General features: G+C 39.0%; 1 long non-coding RNA gene across 1 annotated transcript in view; it reads left to right on the top strand.

Annotated features, from left to right (window-relative positions):
• The first annotated feature begins 559 nt into the window (after positions 1 to 559).
• The window catches only part of LOC135406629 (uncharacterized), a 31,310-nt gene continuing 9,676 nt past the window's right edge, over positions 560 to 22,193 (top strand). The window contains exons 1-2 of the long non-coding RNA XR_010426387.1: positions 560 to 4,350; positions 7,682 to 7,808. This is a non-coding gene — a long non-coding RNA (uncharacterized LOC135406629). The remainder of the gene's footprint in view (positions 4,351 to 7,681; positions 7,809 to 22,193) is intronic.

Below are 22,193 nucleotides of genomic sequence, written 5' to 3'. Positions count from 1 at the left end.
AAGTTAGACAAATACAAGGTAGGAGCAAGGAAATTTTATTATCTGTGTACTTAGATGAAAAGTTGAAAAGGTGAAGTTTAGGGATGAAGTGATGCTGTCATTGTCATGAGATGAGTGGGAAGGCTGAGATTGGAACCCTGGTTACTTCAGTGCTAATGTGGTGCCTCAGAAGTGGGATGCATAACCCAGTTCGCTGGAGCTGGGGACAGGTAGGTTGCTCTTCATCAAGATTTAACAACCGTAGCATTTTCTTTTCCATAAAGGGATTCTTCTATACACTGCATATCCCAGCGCTTATGCTTTATTCTCCTATTTCTTTGACTGCACCACTTCCTGTATCATTACAGGTTGTTACAAATACAGGCATTTCTTAAGCTATTTTTTTTAGGAAGCCACCTGCACTATATCCCAAGAAAAATTAAGATTAATTATTTAATATCTTCTCCAACTTATTTTCCAGGCCTAATCAGGATGTTGAGATAGAGGTATGCTGGAACTTGAGTAGATGCAGTACTGGAAAATTTGAAGGGGTTTTCTGCTGTTGTAGTGGCAGGTAATGTCTTTTCTGTCTTCAATTTCTACTAACCCTTATAAATACTTAGTGCATCTAAACAATATTATTAATTCATTGCCTTAACTGTATAAAAAAGGGTATTTTAAAGAAACAGGTTTCTTATGGAATTTATCTTTGTACTGAAATCTATAGACCTATAAATATTGTTCCAAAGAAGTTAAAATAGGAAGCATCTACTGTAGTAGAGCCCTATTTTGGCAATATAAATTCCTTTTAAATTACTGAGCCTACTCTTTTATATTGTTTGGGCACCTCTGAAGAGGTAGAACCCCTATTAGAAAGAGTTAGGTGTCAGGATTTAAATAGAATTTAGGCCATTCAAATGTCTCTTCTTACCAAATATTAGTGTTAGGTCACATAACACTAGAGTTTCCTCAGTTGTTTCACTAACTGATCTGCATATTCTTTTCAAAGATAACAAAAGTCATATCTACTTTGCAGAAGAGCCCATTGTGAAAATTTCTCTGTTTTAATTGTTCTTAGAGTGCCTCCATATGTGTCTTGGCATAATTATGTTTATTATGAGTAAATTACTCTCTTTTGGTGAAATAAGCTGGTACAGGAATTGATAGATCATGTTTTTACTGAATGTCCCATTGGTGAATCTTGGTCCTGTAGCATGAATAACGAGGCTCTGCAGGCATCTCTGCCTGTTTGCAGGTCAGGGTCATTCCAGTCTGGTGAATCCTGTTCCTTGCACTTTTGCTCAGTTGGGATGTTTTAATGAAAACATTGGCTGTCTGAGAACTGAGAAATGAAGTTAACTTAGATTTTTATTGTCTCATGAAAGTATGATGTGTCAAAAATGTGAATACCTGAAACACTTTTTGGTGGACCATTTTTAAAAAAAAATACATTACTTCACTGCTACAGGCCTAAATTAGCACTGAAATTTGTATTGGGAAGCCAAACCACAAACAATAGAGAGGAGAGAACAGGGAGCCCCTGGGCCCCTAATTTACCTCCACTTGCTGCAGAAAAAAGGTAATGTTGCCAGTATGTTTCACTAAGTATCAGCTCCCGAAAAGGAATGAGCTTACCCAGGGTGAGAGCTGTAGCCAGTGAAAAAAGGCAGCTCCTAAAGCTATTGGGGTATAATAAACAGTTATCATTGAAAGCTGAAGCCAAGAATCAGCAGGCAGTGTTTGATACAGTTGACACGTAACCCTAGTTAGAATTGCAATTCACACTGTCTCTTTAATCTTGGGAAAGGGTCTTCGGTAGAGTAACTTTAATTTATTGTTACTTCAGCAATGATACCAATTAAGCAGGTCTCCAAATGCCAAATTTTCTACAGACCAGCAGATTTTATATTTATATTATTTATTTTATATTTTATATTTATAAGATTTATAAAAAGTTAATTATATCATTAAGCAAAGAACAGAGAAACCTGTCATGAAAAATTCTATTATCTGCCCTCATCATGTGTTAAACAAAGGGCATGTATACAGGAGGAAAGGCAGCACTGAACTGAATGGGATTGGTTTTGTACGTCTGTGATTATATTGTGAAGTGGCAGATACATTTACTCCTAGCGTTCTCAATGACATATATGCCCATATATAAAAATTAGATATTTTCATAGCTTATTCCTTGATACGCAAAGAAGAGAAAATATTTGCTCTTTGCAGCCCTGTATTTTTATTGGTAAAATGTTGCAATCAACCTTTTGTCTTACTACTTAATTTCTTTTTTTTTTGTCCTCTCTCTACTAAGTTTTATCTTTAGCTGCTGAATAAGATTAATAATCCCCATACCTTAGTTGCAGAAGTTTAATAAACAAAGCTTAATTAAAACAAGAGGAGCAGAATAAAGCTAAAGGGTTCAGCTTTAGCACTGTAGATTCATATAAGTTTTTTATTGTTTGTTGTGTGTTTTTAAAAATTGAAGTGGGGAGAGGACTGGAACAGAACTTCAGGTTTTTGTATTTAATTCAACTAATAGCATGTGCTGATAAGTAATAAATAACAGTGACAGAGTGACTAAATAAATTAGTTTCCTCAAACAGTGATTCATTCACTGTCTTTCATTGCCATCAGGTTAAGTGACAGATTCTTTTTGTCAGCCTAAAGGAGAAATGTTCAATAGTGTAACAACCTCCTTTTAATTCCAGCCACAGCAGCATTTTAAATGCATTGAACTAGTATAAATAAAAATCCAGCAATTAAACAAAACTTGGGCTCCTTATTGACTTACAAATAAAATCCCTGGAGAATCAGTTATCAAGAAAACATCTTGCAGTGATTCAGTGCACTTTCCTGGAGAAACATTGCTGACAACAGGCAAGGTTCTTGTACTTTTGCAGAAAAAGGATTATTGGTATTGAATCTGGACATCAGGACATCAGAAGGATTTCTGGACCTCAGGAGAAATTTCTTCATGGACAGGGTTGTTAAACATTGGAATGGAGTGCCCAGGGTGGAGTCACCATCCCTGGAAGTGCTCAAGAAGTGACTGGATGTTGCACTTTGTACTGTGGCCTAGTTGACAAGGGGATGATCAGTCAAAGGTTGGACTTCATGATCTCAGAGGTCTTTTCCAACTGAAAGGATTCTGTGATGCTATGATTCTGTCAATCATGAATAGAGTCCCTTAGTAGGCTTCTGCTAAGCACTCATCACTTAAGCACAGGATAAATAAAGGCCATATTCTTGCAAAAATTCTTTACTATCAGGTCTATACCCACTTATGGAGCAGATTGGTAAGCTCTGTAAGTATGGACCATTTGGAGTATTTTCTAGTAGATTAACATACTGTGTGCTTTTATGAACCAGCCATGGTGATTGGAAAACAAGATGCTAAACAGAAGAATTAAAAATCATCTTTTCTGACCTTCCCATTGGAAGTCCAACAGCAGGGTGATAGAGTAGCCTAGGAGGGATACTGCCAGAGTGAAATTTATGGGCTATTATAGTTTAATAAAAAGCAATTTCAATTCCTGGAAGGTATCCTCAAACTTTTTCACACTAGAAACCACACCTATTCTAAACTATTTTTTTTAGGCACTTTCATTTGTCAGAGCTCTTTTCTCTCGCCATACTAACACCCCTTAGTGTAACTAAAGTAGCATCCAACATTGGCTGTAATACAAGGAGGAACATTTGCTGGTTATTTTCTATGTCTTTTAAAAAAAGAATTAGTCTGATTTGATAAGGAAATGCACTACTGATCACACTGAAAACTCACTTTTTGTAATATATTCTTAATGTCACTATGGTATTAGGACAGGTGCTGACTGTAGCTTCTGTTTTTAGCTCAGCACCAGACCTGCAAACAATATTGAAGTTCCTCATTATTTATGACATTTCTCCCAAACACCTGTGCTTTATACCTACAAGTGTTCTTAGTGCATTTTCAGCTAATTACTGCTCTTATTAACCATGTAAAGGCTGTTATTTGTCTCTGACATTTATCTAACCTTCTGATTTGCCTTTCCATCCAGTTGTCATGGAACTGTAAGGCACAGTTCTGCCCTGCACAGCATTAATTCAAGTCCAGGACACAATAAGGGACTGCTCTTCATGTGCATCAGCGTTGGTCATGCTGGTTATGCCTTGACAAAAACCGTAACTTGTACTTGTCTAATGGTACTGGCCAGTTGCAATACAAAGGGCACAACACCTCCTCAACATAGAGATGGTTCCTGCCTCACATAATTCTCCTTCTTGGCAAGTGCTGCAAAGTTATGGACACAAGACCTGATTTGCTGATCGTCCTAGTTTTTGGTAACTCTGCAGAGCTGTCGCAAGAAAGCCAGAATGAGCTGAATTAGTGCAAGTATCTCTTCTTTTCAATCTCCCATATAATGTCAGCTTATAATTGTCACCTCTGCAATTCCATACTTTTGTTTCCTTTGGACTTAGGTTTCTTTCTCCACATAAGTTCTCTTCCTAGACTTTATTTTTGCATGTTCTCGACCAGTGACAGATATGCATATTTTCTTCTTTTTTCAGAAAAAATCTGTGTTGATACTTTTGGAAAAAAAATAAATTATTCAATAGTCAAGGTTCTCAGAATAAAAGGCCCAAATGCCAACTCTGACTGAACTTATTTACATTCTCTTGAGACCAGAAGATTTCCACAAATTAAATACTTAATTATGTTTATTTTTACAAATGTCCATGTTTTTCTTTTCTGAGGTTTTTCTTTTGTCTCAGTCATTGGATCCTGTTATAACTCCTGGCAGACTGAAGAGCCCTATGTTATAAAGTTTGTGCTTCCTAAGTTGTGCTTGAGGACAGTGATCAATGCCTCCACTAACCCGCTTCTAATGATATAAAAAGATTGACATCCTTAAAATCTTCCTCTGCAGTGCACCTTTTCCAGTTACTTAGTTCATTCTTAATTAGGTCTTCCAGGAATCCTCTCCAGCATTCTGATGTCCTACTTGAATTGAGAACACTGGATCATTAGAAGATACTTCAGGCCAGGAGGGGACCCCCTGAGGTCTCCATTCCAATCCCCTGCCCCTTGGCTCAGCCATGGAATCAGACCAGGTCTCAGAGCATTATCCCACTGGGGCAGGAAACCCTCCAAAGAGGGAGACAGCACCACCTCCCTGGACCAAGCCACACAGTCCAGCTGTCTTTATGGGAAAAAAATATTTCCCTTTTCTCCAGGCTCTCTGTCCTTGCTCAGCTTGGTTTTCCAGGACACAGTACCTTATACCCAGCCCCACCAGTGTTGCTGTTGGGGCTCTGGCTGCCTGGAACACAGCTACACAGTGCTTCTGCCCCAGGTGAATGGGGGTCCTGGTGCATCCTTCCTTCTGCTTATCCTGGTCTCTGTGATAGACATGAGAACTAGAAGGATTCTTTTATTATCATTAGCACTCATACCAACTAGAAAGTACATCTCTGCTCTCCGCTCCTTAATAATTTCTTGGTCTTACCACTCAGGCACCTCCTTCTGTAGCAGTGTCCCACCTTCTAAATTACAGCTGTCCTGGATGTGGGATCCACAGCATTTTTTATCAGGTCTTTGATCTTACTTTTGGTTGCCCATCATAAAAAAACTCACTCTACCTGATTTCAAGCTCTACATTTAGAATGAATGAGAAGCTGAACGAACTGCCCTGTGGAGCAGAGCAATCCTATGATGTCCTTTACTGAGGTAGTCAGCTAAGGCATTGAAAATTGAGGTTCAATCCACAAAGCTACTTGAGCCTTGTCATGCTAATAGTCTATTAGAGTGACTATCCTTTTTTATCCTTTTTTAGCTGCGGTTCTGCGTTAGCTTAAGGTTCTCATCTTACCCTTTATTTTCCCAACAAAATGGCATCAGGCATCTTCACTGTGTCTTGCATGATGTCTTGCTCTGCTCTCAGTCTGGTGTTTGGTGGTAGTAGAAGTATCTCTTTCATACCTATAGGAGAAAACTGACACTCTCCTATGAGCAAACTCAGATGATCTATAAAGCTTGTTGGTTTGACACGTTAATTTTGGTTCTACAGACTTACTTCCAGGGCTAGAGGTGTTCTGCAGTTACAGTAAATACTGATGAGGTTTTCATAGCAACAGAGCTCTTGCACCTTCACAAGATGGTTGCCTCTGCATCCCCGTTCAGACTAGTTATTGTTTTTTCACTTTTGCTGCACCTGTTTATCATGCCTCCTTGCTCCTTTCTCTCTGATTTTAGGTTGTGTTTCCCTGTGAAGATTTATGCTACCAGTGCTTCTCTCTCTTGGACTACCCTATACACCCTTCCAGATAACTAGAAATTTTTCTTATATCTTTAAAGTACAGCCAGTTCTTGAGGTAATCCCAAGGCTTATATGGAGGAAAACAACTACAAATAGCATCCTTATCTGCCAGACACTTCCTGACCCTGTCCTTTTCATATCTTTTTTCTCTTCCTTCTCTGCTTGAGAAGCACAGTCTAGTTTTAATGAGCCCAATCTCTCCCTCGGCTAATGAGAAGAGAAAGGATTTTTGTTGTTCATAGCCAACAACTGCTTTATTGGCAGCAACCAGAGGTTGTTAACATACTCTTTCGTCTGTGGGGAAAAAGGTATTGAACAGATGCTTTATATAAATTACAGAAGAAAAGAGGGAGGATATAATGTTTTTTTCAGAGAATTGGCTGGATTTGTGACCTAGTTTTTAAATTCTAAAGAAGTTGGTAATATGATTTCTTGGTGTTTTGATATAATATTGTCCTTAATACAAAACCGACAAAATCCAATATGCATTTACCTTTGGAAAAATATACTTTTATAAATTCTTAGGGCAATAGAGTTTTTCTCAAAATTGAGTACAGAAAGTTTTTCTGCAATGGATATCTGACTTGACAGTGTTCAAAACATGTTTCAGTACCCAGATGGGGCAAAGTGTCAGGCTAAGAGAAAAGCTGGTTATGAAGGGCATAAGTAATGAATAACATTTTAAATGTCTTTATTATTAAAGGGTCTACATTACTACTAGTTAGGAATGAAAAACTGTGGGAGAGCATTTACAGAAGCTTGGCACCCTCTTTTTTGATGAACTGTATGCTCCACATTAGAGCCTTTGTATTATATCACCCACTGTAGCATGTCTTCTTCTGCGTAAAAGCAAATATTTCCAAATGACTATCCTACCATTCTCCATACTGTGTATATAACATGTATTTATAGATTATTACATGAAAATAAAAGAATTGCCTGAACAGTGTTGTGCTTGTTTATACAGTATGATGACCTGGCTCAATACTTCCTTTTCATTTGACATATTTTTGTTACTGAAAATATTTATTTTGCTAACACTCCTAATGAATGCACTGTTGTCATATCTACATACAGTTTTCAGGGGCCATCTGCAAAGAATCAGGAACAGATTTCTAAATAGTTTATTAGGCTGCCTAAATTTGTATGCTAGTCATACTGCAAAATTCAATTGAGGGGTGATTTCTTTTGTCAAATATTAGGCCTGCTGTTATTGAAGGTCTGCGAGTTTTTTCTGACTCAAAAATGCAGCAAGACTGCTGCCTTGTGAAGGTTTTAGCATATATAATAGGCAATTTTTATGTGGCCAAAGAGAAATGAAAGCACACTGCTACTATTTGCCATGTGTTGATATATGCTCAGCATGTATGTACACATTAATAAGAAGCCTCTCTTTTTACCAGCATATCAAGGTAACAAAGGCCATCCTTGGGAGAGGAATAACTGAAAACAAGGAAAAAAATACGGAAGACTGGATGGATGAGTTCGCTGCACAGAAATTCTTGGAAGAAAAATCAGAGACGACCCATGGCAAGTATTGATGAATTAAGTGTCCGTCAGTGTTTTCCTCTACTAAATATTTTCCTTCCATGAAAACCCACTGCCATTTTACATGAAAGCTGAAGGGCCTCATGATTCTCTTCTGTATCCTTGTCTTTTGCTCAGAGTTGGTGAGCACTGTAGATTCCATAGCAAATTTTCATTTTTTATAGCTGCTTAATACAAGTCTCTCTATAGCTGTAGTAGTGGGTTTGGAGAGGAGAGAAGAATAGACTAGGCATTACAAGGAATTTGGGGACATTTTATTTTCTCCATTTGTAAATAGAAAAATTCCAAGTTAAGAATGAGGTTTGCTTATGTATTTTCATGGTAAGGTGAGGGCAAAGCAGGATGTATCTCTTTAGTAACAAAATTATTTTGTGCCACACAAATTCATGTCTGAATTTTCTAGAACTAATAAAAGATTAAAATATGATTAAAACACCTTTCCTGTGAAGACAGGCTGAGAAAGTTGAGTCTGTTCAGTCTGGAGAAGAGAAGATTGCTTAGAGACCTCATAGCAACTTTCCAGTATCTGAAGGGGGCCTACAAGGAAGTTAGAGAGGGACATTTTATCAGGAATTGTAGTAACAGGAAAAGGAAGAATGGCTTCAAACTGAGAATAGGTTTAGATTAGATATTAGAAGGAAATTCTATACTGTGAGGGTGGTGAGGCACTGCAAGAGAAGTGGTGGATGCCCCATCCCTGGAAGTGTTCACGGCCAAGTTGTACAGGACTTTGAGGAATCTGATCTAGTGAGAGGTCCCACTGTACAGTCTTATTGAACAGTTGTGTCACGGTAACTGCAGGGCAGCACAGGAAATAAGAGACAACATCTGGGGTAGGAACTCCGTAAACTGACATTTCCTCTGGGAATAAAGTCTTTGACACTGTATCCCAACATCTGCAAAGCTCTCTTAGTATGGAATTTAACAAGAGCAAAGCTGGATTCTGCATCTGGGATGGGGCAACCCTGGTTGTGTGTACAGACTAGGGAACAAGAGGCTGGAGAAAAGCACTATGGAAAGGGACCTGCTGTTTCTGATGGCAATTTGAATCTGAGTCAGCAGTGCCCTGGCAGCCAGGAGGGACAACTGTGTCCTGGGGGGCATCAGGCAAAGCATCACCAGCTGGTCAAGGGAGGGGATTGTTCCTTTTTACTCTGCACTGGGGTGGCCTCACCTTGAATATTGGGGCAGTTTTGGGTGCCACAATATAAAATACCATTGAGCTGTTTGAGAGCATCCAAACAAGGGTCACAAGAATGGTGAAGGGCCTTGAGGGGAAGCTGTATGAGGAGTGACTGAGGTCACTTGGTCTGTTCAGCCGGGAGAAGAAGAGACTGAGAGGAGACCTCATTGTGGTCTTCAGCATCCTCATGAGGGGAAGCAGAGAGTCAGGTACCCTTCTCTTCACTCTTGTGGCAGGACTTAAGGAAACATTATGAAGCTGAGTCAGGGGAGGTTTAGATGGATATCAGGAGAAGGTTTTTCACCCACAGGGTAGCTGAACACTGGATCAGGCTCTGCAGGGAAGTGATCACAGCACCAAGCCTGACAGAGTTCAAGAAGTGTTTGGACAACACTTTTGGGCATGTGGTGTGACTCTTGGGGTGTCCTGTGCAAGGTCAGGAGTTGGACATGGTGATCCTGATAGGTCCCTTCCAACTCAGTATATTCTATTATTCTAATACATGTATGCTTCATGGAACTGTACATGCATCTGTCTTTCCTAATGACAGCTTTTAGTGGAGGAATTGGTAGTCCATTCCCTACATGTATTGTTTCTGCAACATATCAAGTTGCTAAATTATGGATAAAGTTCCATAACTAATTTCTTGCTAGATTGGCCTGAGTGATAAAAACCACATAGTCACTTCCGTGACTACTCTGAGGTCCTTGAGGTCTTTGGAAAATGGTAGTCCTGGCCATGCATTAACCAGGTCAAGCCTTTGTAAAATTTGCCTGGCAGTCTGAAGGGGTCTTTTGAAGGAACTGACTGAGCTTACTCATCAACCAAAAATGGAGGCTTGCATATTGCACACCCAGAGTCATTTCTGGCCAAGGCAGTTGAACACAGGACTTAGAGAATTAACAAATTCTGGAAATCTGTAGCTGGAAAACGTGTGCATACTTTGGTAGAGAGCCCATCCAGGCCTTGCAACACTAACCCTGAGGGGCTTTGCTGTACCATGTCAGGGTGCACTGAACAACTTTGTAGGCTCTGTTTGTAGTGATGTTCCTTGTGCATTTACAATTAAAACAAAGTTGTATTTTTAGCAGAGATATTACGGGGACTGTCATATAAACAAATGCAGGAGAAAGACAATAAAATGTGCAAGTTGTTTTGCTTCTGATATAATTTTCTCAAGTGAATTGACCTCAGACTCCAATCCTGGAGTGGTGTCTGACTGTGTATCCCCTCACTGGGCCTGAACCTGACCTCTGCCCAAAGGCGGATGTCCTGGCCCAGCCTGTCCCATCCTTGTTCCTATGGAAGCACTGGCTGCCTTGGCTGCCCACCAGCTGCCCTGCTCCCCGGGGGGGGCAGTGGGACAGTCCTGGCTGCCATGTCCTGTCCTGCTGCCTCAGGGAACCCCCTGATGCTTCCAGTCTCCAGCACCCTGCAGTGCCTGGGTAAATGTGATTTTTTGACTTTTGCTTTAATTTCCTCTTTCACTGATTTCTTTTTAGACTGTGTGATCATGTGCCATTTATTCATGCCACGCTTAAGAAGCATATTTTCTCTATGGAAGGCAAATTATTGTGAATTAACATGAATAAGAATTGACAAACTCTGCTGTGCCTGTCACAGTCATTTGAGAAATGTCCAGCTTCCTTTTCCCATCTCTTTTATACCAAGAGGAAAAATTGTTGAGAGTGGGATCTGAAACCCAGAGGTTTCAAATGTCTTCTCCCTGCCAATAAGTCTGATATCAGTCCACCCAGGACTAGATTAATTAATGTGTCTTAGGTCTTTGTGGTGGCACATTTACAGCCCTGAAAAGCCCCTAACTTTTAAGTGCACCACCGAGTGGAAATGCAGCATATAAGGAGCTTTGTAGTAAATGGGTCCCTTCATCTTGTTATTTTTATCAATCTGTCTTTCTAATCTCCTAGAAGAGATTTTACTTTATTGTGGCTTAACTGGTGTTTACCGTTCCTCTATATTTAGTATAATTTGCAGCTTTCACAAATGGAATATTTATTCTCTCTAAAAAGCTATACAAGAAAGGCTTTAAATAGAACCAAGCCTGACAGAGTTCCTTTCCCATAAATGTGCATGTGCCTTTGACAATTTACACCACCATCTTTCACTTTTAACTCAGCCATTCAGACTCTGTCAAAGTTCGTCTTTTATCCAAACAAATTTGAGAGAGTTTTGAGGTAAGTTTTCTTAAAAATGCTGAAAGCTGAAAACATAAAAATGCTCTACCAGCATCCAAATACATTTCATCTAATCCCATGTTCCCTTTGTTCTCAAATCTTAGAAGTCAAATAGCAGGAAAAAACTGTTCAGTTTGTTCATATTGTGTATCGAAATCCTCCGTCTGGTGCTGCAACCAAGCCAACATGGAAAAAAACCTCTGTGCCAGTGCAAGCAGTTGCTTTCTGAAGGCAGGGCAAAACCATATTTCAAAAAAAGTGGGTATCCACACCACTCTGTTACCCTGATCTGCTCTTCCGATATTTGCACATTTTTCCAGGGTATCCTGGAATCCTGTACCCAAGTAAACCATGTTTTTAGGAGAGGAAGGGCCCACAGAACTTTTCCAGAAATGTTTGGACCGCTTCTGCATTCTTTTGAAAGCAGCTAAAATGCCTGGTTGTTTGGTGATCTTGTTTTTATTTAGTCCCATTATTGATAATGTTCCATGTGGCAATAACTTCGCCAAGAGATACTCAATGAACTTAAAAAAAGTTTCGAATATGAAGGTTATATTATCAAATGGTGGTTTGAAGGAACTAAATAGGATTATGAAGATTATCCTTCTTTAACAACGCCTTAAATTTTTATCTCCTTATCCCTTTCTCATTGCTTTCTCTCTCAAGACATTATGGTTTATTGTGTCTCCACTAGGTACCTTGCATATGATTTACAGACTGAATGACTCTGCTTTCAGAGCAAGGTAATGATATAATATTCCCATTTATATTCAGAGCAGTCAACACTTTCTAGCGCTCTGAATAATAAAACCACCTGCATTTAATATACATGGAAAAATGGGAAGGCAAATAGCAGATATAGCACAATCACATAAGTGTAATCAGATAAAATATCACAATATTAGAGCAGATCAGCATCTGGTAATGACTTGAATTTTAAAAGACTGACAAACAGCATGGCCTAAAGCAATCAGGCATACCTCATTCAGAGCTACTTATCCCAGATTTGATTGCTCTTCTCATATGTTTCTGGCAGATTAAACATTCAGGCTTTCTTATTTTAACTCTTCCCATGCTGTATCTCTCTAAGTGGAGAACAACTAGCTTTTTGCCTTTTTCTTGCAGAGTGAGAACGCAACAACAAATCAAAGCAGTGGAGGAAGGAGCCCAGCTCCCCTGATGGTTGCAGTAAGTGGAGCCAAGGAGTCCTGCAACGTGCATGCAGTTGCACATCAATTGTGTCCTCTGTCTCTGCAGCTGCTGCCGGGGCCTCGGGATCCATCCTGCCTAGTGGAGAACAACTGGAAACTGAAAGGACTATTTTTTGTACCTGGCAAGCCCTGGATGAGTGGCCTGTGGAGGACATTTTTAGTGCATCCACTGGTCTCAGTGGGACTCTGGTCCCCTGTAGGATGTCCTGCAGATACCGTAGCACAAACAATACTAATCAAGCAACATCACAGTAGAGCTGGTGCTCTATAGAGCTGGGATATTGCCCGTCCTCTAATTATTTCTGTGCTTCTGTCAATTGCAAGTCTTGACTGTTAATGCAGCACCCAAAACTAATGTTAGGAGCATATTCTCCTCTCCCTCCCCCCACTCTCTCTCCCTCTCCTTCTTCCCCTGCCTCCTGCTCTCCCAATCCCTCCCCCTCTCTCTCTCTTTTACAGTTTGTTTTAATGCAAGCATCAGTGATGAGGAGCTGCTTTAATTTGTTCTTTCTGATTTGGTGTCCCAGGCGATGCTACTCCCAGAAAGCACATCCCTTGCCTGACATCTTGGGGATAGGGAGCTCATTTGCTTCTGATTAATGAGCTTTTGATTGGACTTTACATGCTACAAATTGAAACACTGCATATCCAAAGTATATTGGGAGTTACCTGAACTAAATGTTATGCAAGTCTTTTTTTTTTTCTTTTTTCATCACAGGACAATGTGCTTACTGTAGCAGCAGCAAACTTTTTACTAAAGCTAAAAACATGCAACAACAGACCATCCGAGAAAGAAAGGGAATATCTCACAGCCATAGTTTTTCCTCATTTGATCACACCTGAGATTAAATAATACCTCAGATATTTTGCATGTCGCTCCGAGAGAGATTCTCCAATTGGAGGATATTGGCATGCTTTCTGAATGTAAAATCTGAAAGAAAATGGTGCCATTGGAACCCATGTACATGGTTAGTTGTGAGCTGCACCAGCCCTAGAATAAATGAGGTCCAAAGACAGGTGTGCACCTTGGAGAGGGACGTATGGAAGGTACTATTCTATTAATGACGAGGCCCTTTTTTATTAGCTGAGGTTAAATGGCCATTTTAACTCACCAGTCTCCAATAATAATGAGCCTTCTTTTCATGAGAAACAGTCTGAACATCATTTTGGCTCTCATGAACTGGCTTATACAGAGTAAGAACACATGATCCTCACCAATTACTGTGGAACTAGAAAATTATTGTTTCTTGTCTTTATTTCCTTTACTTCTTTCTGGGTGTTCAGGGTGGAAAAAAGCAAATTTTAGAATTGTATGGGCAGCTTAGACCCAGCATAGCTCTTCCTGTAAGACTGTGTCCCGTGGTTGCCTCACCACTTTGGAGGCAGCATTTTGTTCTCTGCTGCCTCCTGAAGAGTGAACAGGTGGGGACTGAGGATGAGGCTCTGTCCTCTTCCTTGGTTGCTGGTGCACACATGTAGTATCAGCTAGAGAGGAAGGAATAACAGAACTGAACCAGTGATCACAAAGCTTGATTTATTTTATGCAAACTCATTTCATCTGTGTGTAAAAAAATGTCACTGCAAATCAGGAGCAGAGCAAGGAAAAAAGTTAAAATTTATGTATTGTTTCCTGTCATATTTTTAAACTTTGTGAAACATAAATATAGACTTTTTTCTTTCTTTTTACCTACCACAGATTTCTTAAGCTTAAAGAAGAAGACTCAAAGTATTTCTTCCTGTGGAGGAATACCCCTTGTCAGAGTGTATATTCTTGTACTGCTTCATTAGTGCAAGGGATCAGTGACCAAATATATTAGGCATCCATTGTGTATAAGGAAGATAAATAAGGAATGATTTGTCATGAATTTTTTCTTTGTATCAATAAGACATGTGGCACAGAGATGAGATATAATCTGTGTTTTCTTCTGCTTTCCACCCCTTAATGCTTCTGATTCATATTTCATTGTACTTGCATCTTTATTAGGTTTCTTTTGTTTGCAGTGTTCTATTATAATGACTTTGTCTTTCACAGGTCAGTGCTGTTGATTGCATTACATCTGGCCTGGACTGCAGCTGAATCAGTTCTGGGGGACCCAGTAGAAAGTTACTGCTGTAACTGGCCACAGCTTGTTCTTTGGTACAAGAATATGTTACTGCTGCTTAAAAACTGACTAAAGCCCATACCAAACAGAACACTACATGTCCCTATTGGGAGTTACCAAAATTAAGAGTGTGAAGCTCTGGCTGAAGTGAAATAACAGACAAATCTTTCACTTTTTCACTGGAAACAATTCTGACAAATGAGACATGAATTCAGAACATTCACTCTATTTTTTTGTTTAAAGAGTGGAAAGGGACTGAAATGCAGTTAAACCTCTGTAGCATTTTTTCTGTTTCTAAGGCATACATGTGTAATTTCTCTCCTTTCACAAGACTTCCTCTTTTACTTCTCCTTTATAGGTTGAGAAGATGAAGTACATGTTTGGTTTGACACACAGCTTGGGGCTAGCTTTAGGTTTTGATTTAAGGTTGATTCACGGGTCCAGCAGGACCACTCTTGGAGAAAAGTTCCCCAGTGGTCAAGGAACCTGTGCATAGGCTTTCCAAAGGCATGGGACATGAGACACCTTCTTACATCATCTGATACAAGCCTCATCCTTCACCTGGTGTTGGGTTGCTCACTGTCACCATACAGTCAGGCAAAAATCCTATTTGAATTCCACACGGAATATGAGTGGTTCAGCCCTTCTCAGCAGGAGTCAACAAGCAATTTACACTCAATTAAACATCGTCTTTATAAAAAACTCTAACACATTTTCTTTTCCAAGCTAAGGCATAACAACAAGTAATCAACAGAAAGATGCTGTAAGTGTTTGAAATATAAGTTACTGGCATTGTCTGGTTGGGCTTGGACATGGCCCTGAATGCTCTGCTGTCCAGCAGCTGTAAATTCATTAGCTCTAACTTTCACAGCCTCAGACTGAGCTGTCTCAGTCTGCTGGATTGCTGCTAGTCTAAGACCACAGGTAAAATGGTCAATTCTCCTCCTGTTCAGGATTTTTTTCTTCCTTCATAGCAATGCCATATAATGCTGTGAAAATGCATACCTCTCCATGGAATGTTGTATTTATACAGGTATATTTCCTTCCTCTGTTTTCTGTTAAAAATAACATTGAACTGTAGGCTTATTTTAGCAGATGTGCAGAGAATCGAGTATTTTACATGCAACTTAATAGGATTTGAGTGGCAGATCAGATGAAGATTTCTTTGAGTATCTGAGCTTAAATGCTTAATTTATGGTGGATTTCTAGGTTTTGGATACTGATTTCCTTTGAGAACAATTTGCAGAAACAAAGTTCTCCCCTCTTGAAATTCTGAACCCATATCCTCCTCTTCCATCTATTCCTCAGATGATTCTTCCTTCTTTCTTCTTCTTCAACTTGTAATCTGGAGTTTTATGTACACGAATATGTGCAAAATGAGTGTGGTTTGGTGTGCTAAGAAGTGCTATTTATCTGCACCTGTTGGATAAGTAATTTCCTCCAGTGCCAATGAGGTACAGTAATGTGACATGGAGAAGAGACAAAAGAGTTGTAGTCCATAAGATGATTGTCACTCATTTTAAGGAAAGCACAAGTGGCGAAAATTGCCGGCTTTTGCACAAACCAGTACTCCCCCCTGCCAATCCCTACCAACACACATACCCCTTTGCCCCTCTCTTGCTTGCATTAACTGTCAGGGAGACATTGCCTGATTTATTTCCATCTCTCTTTATCACTTGAAAGGGAAGGGGTTTTTTTAACAAGTGTAGATAAGACCTTAGGCAGCCCGAAAGATATTGCAGCCAATGAACAAAATACTAGAATGAGAAACTTGACATCTAAATGTTAAAAGAGATATAACTCCATACACATCCAAGAAAACCCCACTCAGTGTCCTCCCAAAAGCTAAAATGGAGTAGGACCCTCCAGGATTCCAGTTTCCCAAAAAGAAAATGAAAAATGATGCACTAAGTCACCATTAATATTCATTATGCTTCCTTATACACACTGATATACTGTGAGACTCTCCATTTGCAGTCTGAGGGGAATACAGAGTCAGTATTGCACAAGCATGCCTGTATTAGCATTGGTAGGCTAATAGGCTCATGTTTGCTAGGGAGAAAAATATACTCCCTTGCTTTCTTCCCATTTTAAAACTACCACAGACATTTTGCCACAGAAGTGTGAGTGAACTGTTGGCAGCTGTTCTAAACACAGATTGAGAACTGTTGGTACTGAAAGCTAGTTAGCACTTCTGCTGAGTTGAGATAGCTAATTTTCATTAGAAAATGAGGTTGAAAAGCAGTCGATAGCATACATTACTTCTATCTCTGATTCTCTACAAGAATCCTCATGAAACCTATTTTTCAATTAGTAGGAAAAGTCTGACATTTCAAAGCAATTCAGATATAATTTTTCAAATATCAAAATATCTCTCATTATTTGTACTTGGGAAACTAGTATTGGCAAGTAGCTAAGTAGGCTAAATAATGAGAAAGACAATTAACATATTTTGAAATGCATCAATGTTATGGCTTGGCATGTCCTTGTTCCTGGTTAAAATTAGCAATGACAGATACTGAGCCCTTATTAATTTCTTAATAGACTGATAGGCACAACCAAGCATGCAGCAAAGAATGATATAAATTAGTACTTGGGTTATAAACGTGCAAACCCTACTGGGGATGATGTAGTGTAGAGCAAGATGCAGAAAGAGAAAACACATAGGTCGATGTCAAAGCTCTATATCTCAAATTTCTGTTCTCCTTCTTCCAAACACTAGGGAAACTGGAATAAAATTATGAAATAATTCCTTAGTTTTTCTTCATAAAATAATGCTGAGGCAAATCCAAACCCCATGTTGCAGGACTATAAATGTAAATTTCTTTATTTTTCTATTGTAAATTGAGCCTCAAGAGATGTTCAAAACTTAGAAGTTCCTGAGTATTTTTGTATCCCTAATTCAAAAATATATATTGTGATATCATAGTAGGAAAGTATGTGCATATGGGAAAGAAAACATTCACATCCTTTGTAGAAATTGTGGACCTATTTCCTTTGACTTTCATGCTGCCTTTGTGTATCTGCCTTCTCCAAGCTGTTCCTCTCAACAACTACCAAGAATATTTAGAAAGGTGAAAGTATTTTAGTTAATCTTGGAGACCTGCAGTGACAGTTGAAGGGAATAAAGTTTAAAGTCTTGTAATTCTTAATGGAAAAAAAGTAGTTCTAAAAAAGGACACATATATTTATTCCTGAAATTTCCATGATAAATACAGATTAAACACATATGCAAATAAGTAGCTTTAATGAACATGTTCAAAGCAGCATCTATTTTTAACTAGCTACGAGAAGCTTGTATTTATTTCATCTGGAGATTCCAGGCAGAGTCTGAAGTTAAAGCTAATTTAACCTTTCACTCTGAGCAGTGTAAGCAAACAATGATGTGATATAGCTGTCATTTCGTTCAGTTATTTAAGAAAAAACTCAAGTTTTCACTATTAAACACATATATTCTATTTTTTGTGGTAAGACTGGTGGATATACTTCATTCTTTTGAAAGCCAATTCAACCCTAAGGTTTGTTTTCAATACATTTTGTTTGCAGGGACAAAAAGGACACCTCTGTCATTTTCTTATATTTTGATTTTATTTATTCCAATTTTCTCTGGTACTGAACTTATGTCAGGTATGAGAGACAGAATGTGCATTTGAAAAGTGATTCTTTGATTTATCTTCTTATTCCTGAATGTGTCAGGCAGGCACAACGCACACCACTGTGCTTCATGCTCAGGGATATTGCCCCTTTTCAAACAACGAGTGTAACACCACTCTCTCTGCAGTAAGACCCTACTTCAGGCCATTTTTGATATTTTATTGTTGTTTTTGTTTGGGGTTTTTTACAGCATGCAGCTCAAAGGTCACCAGGACCACTATGCAGAATGTAAAATACAGACACCGAATGAGCAATGGATTAACCTTGCCATCACTGTGAATTAACTGAAATATAAGGTAATTCTGTTCCTATTGCCAAGTGACTAATTCCAAGAAGAATTGTTGCTGGTCCAAACAAAGTGCCAGAGAAAAATATGTGGCCCAAGAATAAACTCCATAACAGACTTGTGATACAGTCTTAAGAAGTAACATGATACCATTTGTGCTTCTCCTTTTCTGACCCCTTTGAGAGATTTGGGTTTATAGTGATTAGTGGGTTTCTCTCAAGAGCTATGCCCTGTAATCCGGCAAGGTGCAGCCCCCTTGTTTCATGCAGATTTTCTGATTTGAAGTTGTTACTAAGGAGAAGGTCAGCAGTCACACGTGAGTTAGTACTTTTTTTCAGCTGTGGTGAAATAGGAGTGTGCTGGTGATGCTCGCTGTAAAGCTTTTCGGGAGTTTAGTCATGAAACACAGTCACTCTCATCCTGCTCTGTTCATTATTTGTATCCTCTCATTCCAGGTGACAGAATCATTTTCTAAAAGTCCATCCCCTGTAAACTGGCTAAGTGGATAACCGTGAAAGACTTTAATAAATCGTAGGTGGATTTATTAATGCTGCTCAGGGTCATGCTAACTGGGCTCAACTGAAGGGAAATTGAACTCGTGCTTTTAGATGGGGGAGCACCACTGGTTAAAAAAAAAAAAAGAAAAGAGAAAAAGGAGAGAATGTAAAAAATCAAGTCCATTTGAAGGTTAGAAAACTTCATTTTCTCATCTGGTGAACACCATAGTTACCCGCCTGCTCAGTAGGGCAGCTTTTCAGCAAAGAGCCAGGAAAGGAAAGATGTCATGGGCCTGACTGCAAGCTAATAGAAAATGATGTCTTGAATATTACAAAGTAGCAAGCAGTTCTTCTGCTTTCTTCTGTAACCCTCTAAGGTAATGATATTCTAATAAAAACATATTCAAAGGACAGAGGTTGTGAGGAAGAAAAGTGAAAATCTCATATCCCCCTCACCAAAGTGTTTGTCAGATTTGAACATTAACTTTGCACTTTGCTTGGAGTGGTGAATTAGATGGGATATATAAATTTAGGTGCTTTTTCTACTGGGCATAATAAATTATTCATTTTCATTTACACTTTCTCTGCATAAGTAACTACAAGATGCATTAAACTGTTAAATATAGGAAAGTCACAGCTGATTTTTTGACAAAGAGAAATGCTGGATGTGATTATCTGTATGTGTTTATCTATATTCCTACCTATCTACCTACCTTCCTACATATATGCATATATACAAAATATTCCACTTAATGTAGATAATATTGGTATGTGAAATATATTGATATATATGATAGTGGATTTTTTTGCAGCAGTCTGCAAATGTTGAAACGTTTTTTTCCAAACAAAGAGTGACACGATGACTGAAGTATTAGGAACTTCAGTTCTGCACTAGGGTAATCACACTGCAGGATTTGGCAGGCAGTCAGAAAAGTTGCTCACATTTGGTTCTGAAACGTATTTTACCAAAGCCAGCAAAATGTAATGCCCCATTTTATTTGTGCATCTCATTGCAATATCAATTATATCTGTTTATAGTTAAGCTGAATATTACTGCAGGAGGCAGCTAGGCAGCAATATCCTGTTGTACAATAAAGAAAATAGGTGGTAAGCAGATTTAGTAATGAATCTATTGTCCGTGGCAAAATGTTATGTAGAGTTCTTTTCATTAGTTTGTGAATTTCTTTTTTAAAGTTGGTTACATTTTGAGGTGGATGTGTGAAATAAATGATTTCCTGTTCTAGATGGCTTCAGGGGGGTTTTTGGAGTTTGGTTCAGCTCATTCTGCATTTAATGATTACATACACTCTTCTTGAGTCCTGCAGTACGGTGAAACCTGTAGTGACCGGTCCTTTCACCTATCAAGTACCTCAAACTAGTACCAACTGGCCTTATCCTTCATTATGGTCAGCCAGAGTTAAAGATGACTATTTTCTCAATGTTATAGTGACGTATGAAGAACTACTGTGATGATTTAAAAGATACATGTAACTTTTTCTGCTCCCCCACATCATAGTGAATATCCTCTCAGCTGCATTGTAATATGAGAGTTAGAGCTGACAGACATGTGATGGAGAAAAAAAATGTTTCCGATGTAACCACAACAGAGATATGGGAGTAAAAATCTTACACAACACGCTGAACTGCCAAGTCAGACATTGCCTTAATGTCACCTTATTTCCTGAGGTGATATGAATGGATCCAGTGTTTGCAAGCTGACTCTATGCTGCTATAAATCAGTGAAGAACTGGAGTAACAGTGATATAATAGGGAGCAATAGGGATGTAATGGGGTTGTTTAGCCTGGAGAAGAGGAGGCTCAGGGGAGACCTCATCAGTCTCTACAACTCCCTGACAGGAGGTTGTAGCCAGGTGGGGGTTGATCTCTTCTCCCAGCCAGCTATCAGCAAGACAAAAGGGCATGGACTTAAGCTCTGCCAGGGGAAGTTTAGGTTAGATATTAGAAAGAAACTCTTTACAGAGAGGGTAATCAGGCATTGGAATGGGCTGCCCAGGGAAGTGGTGGATTCTCCATCTGTGGAGGCTTTTAAGACGAGACTGGATGTGGCACTTAGTGCCATGATCTAGTAACTGTGGCGGTGTTGGATCAAGGGTTGGACTTGAGCTCAGAGGTCTTTTCCAACCCCACTGATTCTATGATTCTAAGAGGGATGCACTTTGTTTTGAGGCTGAGCTTGTATTAAACTTAACAACGAATTGTCACTTAGTGTTAAAACAAATAATATCTACTCCTTTTAGGTGTTATGATGACTCAGAACAAAGAGTAAAAATTCTATATTGAGAGGTTTGCAAGCCAAGGAAAGATAAGACAGTGGCAGAAGGGATGTAATACAAAAATGCTCACTGCATTATAAAACTGGGTTTGGCACAACTTGGAAGTGCTGTATTACATACTTTCTCAAGCAGTTATTCTCACAAACAGTTCTCCCATAAATTCCTTTTTCCTGTTGTGCCACATTTTTTTATACTACTTTTGGTAGCTTTTGTGTTTTTAGATTTTGACTGCATTATGGTTTTGTACACAAAGTGTAAAGAACCAGTCCCAGCTATCTGATTTGAAAGCAATAGGCTCCATATAGTCCCATCACTGGACCTACTAAATGTGGACATATATATGACTGATAGACTGGTATCAATGCACACAGGTGAATCCCTTTAAGAGTCCAATGAACCCAGAGCACCCTGGACTTCTGTGGCTGTATCGTACTGCGTATGGAGCAGCAGAAAGAAAGGGCAGAATATCACACGTACAGAAGAGCTCTTATATATGGAGTGACCATGTGTGTGTAGCCTGAGTGCATGTGAATTTTGAATTTTTGAGACCTACCTGCAGTTCTTGTGAGGCTGTGAAGTACTTCTGAAATATTCAGGGAAATTTACTCACATGTAAACGGAGCAGAGGGAATTGCAATCAAAAGGGTTCCCATATCAGGGCCAAAAATTTTAACTCCCCTTGTCTTTAAGCTACTACCTGAGCCAGACATACAGAAAAAATTAAACTGAAAGTGAAAAAAACCAAAAACAACCTCCCAAAAAACTAACAGCATAATATGGTACAAATACAGTTATCTAGCTACCTACCATTAATGTCCTTCTGAGTCCTCTTTTGTGAGATTTTCTCATTTGTTTTGTCCCTTCTTGACTTTGTAATTGCTTCAAGAGAAGCGTGCAGAGTTCGTATTGTTCTTGTTACTGTCTGCTTGCTTTACTTTGAATTAA

The sequence above is a fragment of the Pseudopipra pipra genome, chromosome Z (assembly GCF_036250125.1).
Source record: "Pseudopipra pipra isolate bDixPip1 chromosome Z, bDixPip1.hap1, whole genome shotgun sequence".
NCBI lineage: Eukaryota > Metazoa > Chordata > Aves > Passeriformes > Pipridae > Pseudopipra > Pseudopipra pipra.
Note: the sequence above shows the minus strand (reverse complement) of the source record. Positions and strands in the feature narration are given on the sequence as shown.